This window comes from Benincasa hispida, chromosome 4, assembly GCF_009727055.1.
Source record: "Benincasa hispida cultivar B227 chromosome 4, ASM972705v1, whole genome shotgun sequence".
NCBI classification, from domain to species: domain Eukaryota; kingdom Viridiplantae; phylum Streptophyta; class Magnoliopsida; order Cucurbitales; family Cucurbitaceae; genus Benincasa; species Benincasa hispida.
Window position 1 is genome coordinate 35002751 of NC_052352.1, and position 11113 is coordinate 35013863.

Genomic DNA, 11113 nt, shown 5'->3' on the forward strand with positions numbered 1-11113 from the left:
GGTAAGCTTAGGGAGCAAATTTGGGTTAGCAAATTAGAGCATGTGGCTGAACCAAGTGAAGTCTTGGTTAAACCAAGATGAGGTGGGCGCGTGGTAGGGCATGCAAATGTGGGAATAACACTCATAAGAAGGCTATGCGTTGGCCTATGCATGAAGAAGATACCTAAGCTAGTATGCAAGGAGGTGTCAAAGGTGATGCATTGGAACATGCATGCTGAAGGCAGCTGGACATGCAAAGTTGGAGTGACGTCAAACACTGATGGTTTTGGGACTACTACAAATAGAGTGTCTAGGGGACCTTAATTCTCACAAAGCACTCATGCAAATTAAGTGAAACTAGTGTGGAAATGTTTAGAGGTGGGTGTACTAGGTGATCCTAGGTTGCCATTTAATTTGGAGAAGTGAGGAGTAAGGAATTTACGTTGGAAGGCATAAGGGTCAGCTGGTCGCATAGGGCAGGCGCTTATCGCATACACCATCGCCTGGCAAACGGTGCATGCGCGCGCGCCCCACTACAAAGTTGCACACCTTGTTGACGCGGCCACTTGCAGAGCGCAGCAGTCCAATGCATGCTACGCTGCCCAGCCCCTTGTGTGCGCTCACCACGTCCCAATCGCCAACAGGCGACTAAACGATCGTTCAGTTTTTCCTACACGATCGTGTAGCTCTACTATACGATAAGCATTTCTGCTATACGATAGCAGAGTTTCATCTTCCACTTGCTTATCGTCTACACGACGCCTTCTTCTCCGTCCTCTATCAAACTCACCAGAGCCTACTCTTTGGGTTTTTTACGCTGAGGATACCGGGGTTTCTCTTATGGTGGTGTCGTCCCCGCTACTTTGTTCGTGTACGTTCGGATCGTGTTGTTGTAGTCGATATACTTGCCGGGTGCTGGTAGATCGTTGGGTGGCTTTTTGCTATTGAGGGTTCAAACATATGAAGACAGTCATCATTTGATATGAACCTTTTTCCTTGTGAATTATTGTATTTTGAGCATGCCGACAATGAGTTTAATATGCATAATTGTATGTGTTGAATGTATGTCGTTTGTGTTTCGGTCACTGTGAAATCGAAGCGATCTAAACCCGCTCATGGAACTCTCAGTATGAGATCCTTCAATTAGTATCAGAGCCAAGTTTCTGATACTCCAATTTCATTTGTTGCAACGAAATAACGTATACATTCATGGTGGGTGCATTTCTACCCTGTTTTAAGTGTTAATTCTGTTGTGGATGTGCCGGATTAATGGATGTTTTCGAGATGAATTGCCTCGATTTGTTTAATTTCTTTTACATTTCGGTTGTTTATAAAGGCCCCTGTGTTTTTGGGCATAAATAATCGTACTCAAGTCTGTATTCAACTGAAGTCTTAAGTCGTTCATCGAAGTTCTGGGTAAAGGTTGCGACTCTTCAAGGAAGGAGATGATCTAAGGTTGATCGCATTGTGCAGAAGAGGTTCTATGCGATTGTTGTGCATCGCATCATGAAGATGAAGGACTATGCGATCATGGTTGAACACATCGGTTGAACGATGGGGTATGCAATCAAGAGTTGGTTGTATCGAGTTGACGATCAGGTACGTGATCGCTGAGTATCGTTTAATGTGTGCGCGAGCTAGACGATCGTTTAGGTCAGCAAGCTTCATCGCTTAGTAATTGACCAAACGATCGCTTAGCATCGCAAGGTAAATCGTTTACCAAGTTGCATGCATCGTGTAGAAGATGAAACGTTCGCGTATCGTTTAAAGCACGCTAGACGATCGTTTAGTTCAGCAAGCTTCATCGCTTAGTAATTGACCAAACGATCGCTTAGCATCGCAAGGTAAATCGTTTACCAAGTTGCATGCATCGTGTAGAAGATGAAACGTTCGCGTATCGTTTAAAGCACGCTAGACGATCGTTTAGTTCAGCAAGCTTCATCGCTTAGTAATTGACTAAACGATCGCTTAGTAACTCAAAGGTAAATCGTTTACCTGTCATCGCGCTATACGATCGTTTAGACGATCAGGCTTCGCAGCCTCGTCATCATCTACACGATCGTTTGCTAATGTTCCTATGTCTAGTGTGCGCTGAACGATCGTCTACCTACTGGAGTTTGCTACACGATGAAGATCTCCTACGGTTCAAAATCCGGTTCGCCTGTGAATCGGTTTGCTCGATGAAAAATGTAATAGATAGGGTTTTTCATTTCGGTTTTTTGGTTTAAATGCTCATCCCGATCCATTAATCTTTTTGTTTAATACATGCGATGTATGTTTTATATGTCATATGGTATGCACATATAGTAAATCCCAACTTAGGTTATGTATTGATCATGCATCATCTCTTTATTGTAATTGTTATAATTTAGAGAAGCATGATTTTAATTACGTAAGAGCATGCTCATGCATCATATAATATAAGAGTTATATTTATGCATGCATAAAAAGCATTGACATGCATCATCTTTATATTATAATTGTTATAGTATAAGGATGAATGATAGCATGTTTGCTTGGTTATTACGCGTAATATAAAAGTTATATAATAATGATCGGACATTGCATGAAGCATGACACATAGGTTACTTTATAAATGTTATAAATGCCTCGTTATGTGCAATGCTTTTTAGTTGTTTCTTTTTAAGAGTTAAAGAAAAATTAGAACTAAAAGAAACAAGAAAGACATGCATGCTCACTTAGGTTTAATTCATGGTTTTAAAATGTTTAAAACTTGGATCACATAGACCTAAGATCACGGTTCTAATATGATTAGAAACCCTAAGGCTTTAATCTTTTAATCAGTTTAATAGGATTAAATTGGCTAATAAAAAGTTAAAGAGTACAAATCTATCTATAAGGGACCTTTTGTCTAAGCCGGGTTCTGTCTAGGATGGGGTATTTAAGTTGACGGAAACGTAACACCCATACCTGGGAACTTACTTGGAAAGGTGAATTAGATAGATTTGATACATGCATGCAAGTTAAAGACAATCCATTAAAGTGTTTAAATGTGACTACTTGAACTTGTTTATATTTCATAAACAAACGTTGTTTATGAGCAAACTTTAAAAAGATCACTTAGACTAAAATCAGTAGCTGGATTGTCTAGGTTAATGAATCCCTAAGTAGAACATTCAGTGGGAGGTACTTGGGGCATAAGATGTTTCACTTAAACCTTTCACTTTTCTCCTAAAGTCCACACCGTGAGATCTATCCTCGGCCTTGCGGCACCTTTGGCTGTCCCTCCAACGGATGGTATTTGGGTAGGTTAATATCAAGGTGATGGAGAGAATGTTTATAGTAAGTGGGAGCGGGAAGTGCGACAGCATATCCCTCGGTTTCCCTTGTTAGATTGAATAAAGTTTTTGCGCATCGCCTCAAGGCACTCTGGGAGTGTCTCCCCTAAAGGATAGCAGTTTTGCGTGTTTCTTTATTTGATCTCCTGTAAGAGGATAAGGTAACTTAGTCTCTTGTCCTAATCTGTCAGTTTTGCGCGTTTCTTTATTTGATCTTATGTAAGAGGATAAGGTAACTTAGTCACTTGTCCTAATCTGTCTTTTCCCTACGGTAAGCGCATTAGGGCGGGACTCTGGCACCGAAAACGAGGAGTTACACTTATACGGAGTAGTTAAAGGTTAACGATTCTGGACCGAAAAATGATGGTTCTTAGGTTCAGTTCCAAGAGTTGGTTCTGCCTAATGGTTGAGAATGTCTCATCCCAGTGAAGGGGCAACTGATCATTCCACCGATGGCGTTTGTCCTGACTCACTGGGGTATCATTGCAAAATAAAAGTCTATAACTTAGGGTACTTGAAACTTTTTTGCAAAACTAATTGGTTTAAAAGTGGTTTAACAAAATCAAATAAAGATTTGTTCATATTTTCAGCAATTTTTCCAAATGGCTACAACCACTTTATTGTTGTTAAGCGCTGAAAAATTAACTGGTGACAAATTTTCAACATGGAAACACATGATCACGACGATCCTGATCATCGAGGATCTCATGTTCGCTCTCACGGAGGTTTGTCCTCCTATTCCATCTCCAAATGCCGCTCGAATTGTTCGGGAGGCATACAAGCGATGGAAAAGGTCGAATGAGAAGGCTCGAGCCTATATCTTGGCAAGTCTTTCTGACATCTTGGCCAAGAAACATGAGCCTATGGTATTAGTCCATGAGATCATGGAGTTCCTGCGGGGGATGTTTGGACAACCATCTGAACAACTTATGCATGAGGCTCTTAAATATATATTCAACTCCAAAATGCAAGAAGGCACCTCTGTTCGTGAACATGTGCTAAACATGATGGTCCATTTCAATGTGGCGAAGTTGAATGGGTCTACCATCGATGAGAGCAACCAGGTTAGAAAATTCTGCATTCTTTGCCGGAGAGCTTCCTGCACTTTGTTAGCAATGTGATTCTTAACAAAGTGAAATATAACCATACAACTCTCCTCAACGAGTTGTAGACATACCAATCTTTATTGAAAAGTAAGGAGAGGCAGAAGGGTGAGGTAAATGTTGCTTCATCCTCAAGGACGTTCCATAGAGGTTCGACCTCAGGAATGAAGTCTGCACTTTTTACTTCTAACTCTGCAAAGGAAAAGAAGAAGGGTGGTAAGGGAAAAGGGAAGACACCTGCTAACCCACCGCTTGTCGCCCTGAGAAGGCGTCCACCAGTTGCTAAGGGAAAGTGTTTCCATTGTAACCAAGATGAAAATTGGAAGAGGAACTGTCCTCGGTATATGAAGGAGAAGAAAGTAGCCAAGGGTAAGGTCAAGGTGGATAAAGGTAAATGTAATTTACTTGTGTTTGAAACTTGTTTAGTGGAGAATGATGATTCAGCCTGGATAATTGATCCAGGCGCCACTAACCATGTTTGTTCTTCTTTTCAGAGGATTAGATCTTGGCGACAGCTGGAGGCTGGTGAGATGACAATGCGAGTAGGCACCGGGTACGTCGTCTCAGCTATGGCAGTGGGAGGACTCCAATTGACTTTATAGAATAGGTTTCTAATTTTACATGATGTATATATTGTTCCTGAACTAAAAAGGATCCTTATTTCTGTAAAGTGTTTACTGCAATGTAAATACACTGTTTCATTCAATTTGAGTAAAGCGTTTATTCATAAAGATGGTATCTTTATTTACACAGCAAATCTGGAATCGAATTTATATGTGCACAGGCCATTAGCCATTAATTCCCTCCATAATACTAAAATGTTCAAAACTGTCGTAACTCAATCAAAACGTCTACGAATTTCTTCAAAAGAAAATGCCCAACTTTGGCATCTACGTTTAGGGCACATAAATCTCAATAAGATTGAGAGATTGGTGAAGAATGGACTTCTAAACTTCTAAGTGAGTTAGAAGAAAATTCTTTACCCATGTGCGAATCTTGCCTTGAGGGTAAGATGACTAAACGACATTTTACTGGAAAAGGTTTTAGAGCCAAGGAGCCTCTTGAGTTAGTACATTCTGACCTTTGTGGTCCTATGAATGTGCGAGCCCGAGATGACTAGGAGTATTTTATCAGTTTTACTGATGATTACTCCAGGTACAGATATGTTTATCTTTTGCAACGGAAGTCTGAATCCTTTGAAAAGTTCAAAGAGTTCAAGGCTGAAGTTGAAAACGCATTAGATAGAAGGATTAAAACACTTCGATCATATCAAGGTGGAGAGTTTTTGGACTCCGCATTCCAGGACTATTTGATAGAACATGGAATCGTTTCCCAACTCTCAGGGTCGGGTACACCTCAGCATAATGGTATAGCGAAGAGGAGAAATAGGACCTTGTTAGACATGGTTTGTTTGATGATAAGTTACACTTCCTTACCAGACTCATTTTGGGGTTTCGCAGTGGAGACTGTGGTGTACATACTCAACTGTGTTCTCTCCAAGAGTGTTGCAACAACACTACTGGAGTTGTGGAACGAGCGTAAAGCTACTTTACGTCATTTCTGCATTTGGGGTTGCCCCGCATGTGTGCTTGAGGTAATCCCAAGAAGTTGGAACCACGGTCGAGGTTATGCCTCTTTGTAGGCTACCCCAAAGGTACACAAGAGGGTTATTTTTATGATCCAATAGAAAATAAGGTGTTTGTTTCAACAAACGCTACTTGCCTGGAGAAGGATCATATAAAGGAGCACAGTCCACTGAGCAAAGTCGTGTTGCATGAGCTTTCCAATGAAACTACTGAAACTTCAACAAGAATTGTTGAAGATCCTGCTACATCAACAAGAGTTGTTGATGGGAGTTCATCCAGAAGGTTAGTTCCACCTCAAGAGTTGAGGGAACCTCGACGTAGTGGGAGGGTTGCGAACCCACTCGTTCGTTATCTGGGTTTCATGGAAATCCTTGCTATGGTAGAAGATGGCGACGTTGAGGATCCGTTGTCTTATAAAAGGCAATGGAGGATGATTGATGGATGAATGGGGTTTAAGGCATATGGTACGGATGGAGTCGACATTCATGTATCTTCAATCCTCGTCATGAGATCTTGTAGATGCAGCCTGTGGGGTTCGCCCTATAGTTGTAATGGATCTACACAGCGCAACAAGGGTTCTAAATTAGATGATAATTGTACCTTCAAAGCTCGATCTTGACCTGGTGCCATGAGAGGTATTACTACAAAGTTATTGGGCGCCAGTACGACTTATGAGAGATCTTCTCACATGTTTTCCATTGTTACACAGTGAATTCTGCGGCCTTCCTTCCATGCAGTGCATTTATTAATAATGTATGAGATTGGTCAAGATGGATGTTGAATGTCAGACGTCTTCGATATTGGACGATCTTGAGAACCATATTAAATATGGTACACCTCGAGGGATTAATAGCCCAAGGCAGCAGAAGGCAAAGACGGTTTGGCAAACTCCGATCTGGCTCGTTTATGGACTGAATATCCAGGTGGGACGTCTTCAGATTAGGTAATCATACGGTTGTGATGCTTGCACAATCAAGTCTCGTTATTGACTTTACCAACAAAATGTGTCCATGATCTTGTGTCTAATCTAAAATAGATCATCCCAATGCTTCGAGTAGTCTTTCTAGTGTCGATGTTAGAGACGTGATATTCCTACTTCACTTGTTACGGACACACCCTAGCACTGATTGGATCTACTGACTGCTTAAGAACTGGCTAACGACCATATCAAATGAAAAGTTTAGGAGAGGCTCAGTTTGTTCTAGGTATACAGATCTTTCGGGATCTCAAGAACAAGTGCTAGCAACTGTCTAGGCATCGTACATTGACTAATAGTTCGCTCAAGTACTCGATGCAGGACTATGAAGAGCCTACTGTCGTTCAGAGCATGTGAGTCACTTTGTCTAAGGAAATGTTCCTAAGACACCTCAAGAGGTGAGGAGATGAGTATGGGTCCCTATGATCGTCTGCCATTGCAGTTTGATGTAACGCGAATCTTTTGTACTTTCAGTATATTGCTATGTTGGGGCATAAGTCAGTAGGTATCAGTCTAACCCAGGCCAGGTCACTGGATCGCAGTGAAGACATCCTTCAAGTATCTTGTAGAACGAGGACTACATGCTCGTGTATGTTGTGGGGATTTGATCTTACAGGATCAGAATTCTGACTTTCAGACTGAATGAAAAGTCCTCGTAAGTCCCTAATAGGGTCATTCTTTACTCTTAATGGAGGAGCTGTAGCTATGTGCGAAAGCACTAAGCAGGGGTGCATCGCCGACATCAACTATGAAGGCGTAAGTAGAAGGCTTGCGAGTGCTAAAGAGAGCCTGATTGGCTCAAGAAGTTTCTGACAGACCTGGAAGTGTTCCAATATTCTAGCCTCTACCCTACTAATGTAATATATACTGTGGGCATGGTGAACTCCAAGGAGCCAGACCAAGGATACGGCGCGAAAACTACTGAATGCGTGCAAGGTATCATCTGACCACGAGAATAGTAGCGTCGAGTGGCACGTGGATGTCAGCAGATTGCTTCGAGCACAATGTTGTCGACCGTTTATGAAGGCTCTTCACGCTAGTATTTTGGAGTCACTACAGAGCATCTGGCATAAGATCGCCCACGCTAGCTACAAGCAAGTTGAGATTTATTGTACTGGGATTTTATGCTATTTAAGATTTGTACTTATTTTTATTGTAACCACTTGTTTAGGACAAGGGTAATTGGTTGGAGTTAATGCTTAAATCCGTGTCTGTAATTTGTAAACAGTATATACGTAACACATGTTGATGTTATATAATGATATTATACTACTCATTCTTGTTATTATCATCGATATGTTTATATTTGCTTAACAGCAAACATAACTAAAAATCTGTATCGTTATGTGACTCAAGCATGTATGTGGGTGACATATCAAGTGGTATGTTCTGGTATAAACAAAATGTCTTATAAATGGATAAGAGAACATTATCCTGGTAACTCGATCGGACACGACCCATTTATGATGGAATGTCACAATGGTGACTTATAACAAGATGTCTGATCTTGATCCTTCGTGTGGAGAGACATAGAGGGGGGCGTTCCTAACAACAGAGTTTGTATAATGAACATATCACGAAGTGTAATGTCTCATATAAACTAACACCATTCAGCACAGAGACTTCATTCACTAGGATGACCATAGGGTAACATGACCTCAATCCTGAGTGAGTTGGGAACTTCTGCCATTGAGGGCGGTCCTTTGATTTGTATGGGTGCAAGTGGCCAAGTCGCGATTCAAACCTAAACTTTAGGGATTTGTCTGATTTGGGAGCTAGGAACTCAGCTAAACAAAGATAGATGGCCCTTAAGGGCGATTCTGGGTGTTGAACAATGTGGCGTCACACACTTTTCTTGGCCAAAAAGGTGTTCACACATAGTTGGACTATGTTGTATTGTTCATTAGAAATAGGGTACTTAAGGAGTAGAATGTAACTACAGGGGCAAAACGATAAATTGGCCCAACTGTACTTACGAGCATCTGTGAAAGGTCATTGTACTCATGATTGGTTATATCTGAAGGACACGGAAATATATCTGTGGTAAGAAGAGTTCAGCTGTTGTCTTTAATGGAATCACTATAGTTAATGGATGGTGAATCCTCGTGGCTAAAAGGTTTAGTCAGCTATTCACGTACTGTTGGAACTTCGAGCCACAGGTTCATTAGGTCACTGGGAGCTTGGATAAAGTTGAAGAACAATTTTTGGGTTAATTTGAAATGTTCAAATTGACAAGAGGAAGTTCAATTATATATGATATAATTGGACTGGTTAATTATATATATATAATTGGCTAAATGTATGAGAATATATTATTTGGAGGAAATTAGATATAATATGATTTATATCAAGTAGAGGAGAAATACTATAGTAGATATATGAATATCAAACTATAGGATATAATATAATATGATTATATTTATTAATTAAATTAATTGATTAATTATTTAATAATTAACGAAACGGATTTATTCACGTTCGGACGTGGGAAGTGGGGCTGCGAAGGTTATGGTAACCAGCGATTAAAACAATGAAAATCGTTTTCATTTCAAATTCAATCGGCATTCGTATTCGCCGCGCCCAAAAAGAATCCATGGAAGCGATTGCGAGAGCCTATACATAAGAAGCTCGTTCGTCTAAACGATACTACCTAACGTGTTTCTCTAAAATCATATATATCTTTCCTAAACGATCGTTCAGTTTTTCCTACACGATCGTGTAGCTCTACTATACGATAAGCATTTCTGCTATACGATAGCAGAGTTTCAATCTCACTTTGCCTTATCGTCTACACGACGCCTTCTCCTCCGTCCTCTACCAAACTCACCAGAAGCCACTCTTTGGGTTTTTGATGCCGAGGATACCCGGGTTTCTCTTGTGGTGGTATCGTCCCTACTGCATTGTTCGTGTACGTTCGGATCGTGCTGTTGCAGTCGACATACTTGTCGGGTGCTGGTAGATTGGTGGGAGGTTTTCCGCTACTGAGAGTTCAGACATACGAAGACAGTCTTCATTTGGTATGAACCTTTTTCCTTGTGAATTATTATATTCTGAGTAGGCCGATAATGAGTTTAATATGCATAACTGTATATGTTGAATATATGTCGTTTGTGTTTCATTCAATGTGAAATCGGAGCAATCTAAACCCGTTCATGGAACTCTCGGTATGAGATCCTTCACAGCCTTGCGGCCATCTTACACGTTGACTACCTATGCTGCCCATCAGCCTACCCTATTAATCTCAAAAGCTGTATTTCCAAAAGTTGAACCTATTTTTGAGTAGGTTGTGGTGGGTAAGTCAAATTATTCAATTTGAGGATAGATTTAAGACCAAAATTGATTTATTTGAGAAATTAGGCTAATTTAGAAATTCGAGGAAATAAGACCAAGAACCGTTCAGGAAAGACTGTAGGAAAAGCCGCAACAAAAAACTGTGAGTGGTTCCTACTTTCATATGATTTTTGAATTGTATGTATATATGTTATTATATATGTGTGTGTAAGGTTTGGAAAGTTGGCATGATCGAAAAATGTGTCTTCCTAGCTTTTGTTTATTGATTCTATCGTTGATTGGTTTATGTTGTTTTACAAGAATGATTGTTTTAACTTGTCCTTGTTTGATAAGATGAATTGACGGGAAATTGAGATTGTACCTTAGAAAAATTGTTAGCGTGTCTCAAGCACGACCAATGGGATTTGTCGACATGTACACATTCGGCAGGCTATGTGGGCACTAGAATTGTTCCTCAACTTGCATATTGGGAATAAACAGGAAAACTTGAGAAACACATGATCATGCCATAAGAAGCCAATTACGGGAGGATTACATTTTTATATGTTATGAATGTTTGATTGAGAAATTTGTTTCAAAAATGAATTGTCAAAGCAAAACTTATTTTCTTATAAAAAGTATACCACTCTTTGAGCTTCGAGCTCATGTTTTCCAATGTTTCCCTCCAGGTAGCGGTAAAAGAACGTTATGGAAATGTCACTCAAGATTTAGAACTGACACTCTCACGGAGCGAAACCTCATATTTGGTTACCATTGAAATTCGTTAGGGTTAACTAGGATTGAAAATGTATTTAGTATAAACACTTATAACTGTTATTAAAAGTTAATTGAACTGTACATATTTGTTTTCTGAAGAATTGGTTTAAGGGTTGACAATAG